The sequence below is a fragment of the Mesoplodon densirostris genome, chromosome 3 (genome assembly GCF_025265405.1).
Source record: "Mesoplodon densirostris isolate mMesDen1 chromosome 3, mMesDen1 primary haplotype, whole genome shotgun sequence".
NCBI lineage: Eukaryota > Metazoa > Chordata > Mammalia > Artiodactyla > Ziphiidae > Mesoplodon > Mesoplodon densirostris.
Window position 1 is genome coordinate 60,671,195 of NC_082663.1, and position 1,436 is coordinate 60,672,630.

The window sequence follows — 1,436 nt, forward strand, 5'->3', positions numbered from 1 at the left end:
ATTCAATGTTTTCAGCTTTGCAGACCATTTCTGCTGCAAACAGTTAATGCGACAGTTACAGAGGAGCCACAGATGGCACGTACACAACAGCGTGGCTGTGGCCCAACTTTATCTGGATCCATGCAGACGAGAGCTTGGTTAGCCCTGCCTGTTAGACCTCTGTCCCCTGACAGTCTGAGAGACTTACAAATTCTTTTTCCTTTTTTTACTTTTATTTGCATTTATATTTTTGCGCCATTTATTCCCGGGCCATAAGGTTTTGTTTCTTCAGTTTCTTCTGGGATATCTTTTTCTTCTGGGCAACCTCCTCTTCTGGTTTAGTAACAATCTGCTCTTTTTCAGTAAGGATCATCTCAACGTGGCAGGGAAAGCTCACGTATGGGTTGATCCGACCACGAGCTCTGTAAGTCCTGTGCCGCATCTTGGGGGCTTTATTCACCTGGATGTGCTCAATGACCAGAGAATCTACATCTAAGCCCTTAAGTTCAGCATTACTCTCTGCATTTTTGAGCATGTGCAGTAAAAATTCAGCACTCTTTTTGGGCCACTGACCCCTATGTCCAGCCCCAGTGTTTGGCCTGCGCACACCTACCAACCCCACCACTGTAACGATGGAAAAGCACACATTGCTTCTTTAAAGTAACATCCTTCAGATACTTGGTGGCTTTTCAGATATGCATACCCTTAATGGCCTGGGCAGTTTCACGAGTGTTCTTAAAGTGAACATGAAGATTTGAACCTCTTGACTTGCATGATTTTGTGGGGTTTTCTGGGTCAAGTGAATAGGGAACCATTTTTAGAGGTAACCTCAGGCCGCTTACCAGAAAAAGGAGACTTACAAATTCTTATTCTCTGATTCTCCTTTCTTTAACTTTCTTCATTTCAATAATCTCATAATGTCTTTAACCTCTGAGACTAGAGAAAAATTGATCTAGTTTTAGTTCTAAATGATAGCATCTGGGTTAGGTAAAGGAAACATCTTAAGGTCAATAGTGGATCAGCCTTCATATCAGCTTGCATCAAAGTTATTTGGGGGACATTTTTCACAGAGGCAATGGGGCATACCAGTGAGAATGTAAGTTCTCCTGTCTTTCAGAGAGCAGAAATTCCTTCCTTCCTCTCTTCCCTCCACCTCCCCTCCCTTGTTTTAAGCCTCTATAGTTTTGGTCAGCATCGCTAGACTTTTCTTTACCTACATGGTATACAGATCTTTTTGAGATACATCATTATAAGCACCGTGTGATATGCAGCTTTCCTCTGAAATGTGTTTGCAGTGTTTGTGCTCATTGGGAGAAAAGGCTGCCAGTATCAAGTGTGAACCAGTGTTGAGCTGAGTTGTACAACTGGTGAGCTGCATTCACAGTCATTTAGGCTCCTTCTGGAGGGAAAGCACACAGCACACACTGAAGGGTGTCTGGGCCAACCCTTGCTAAGAT

At 43.2% G+C, this 1,436-nt stretch overlaps 1 pseudogene; it reads right to left on the reverse strand.

Annotated features, from left to right (window-relative positions):
* Nucleotides 1–238: 238 nt before the first annotated feature.
* Nucleotides 239–794, reverse strand: LOC132485255 (large ribosomal subunit protein uL22-like; annotated as a pseudogene).
* Between the last annotated feature and the right edge of the window lie 642 nt (nucleotides 795–1,436).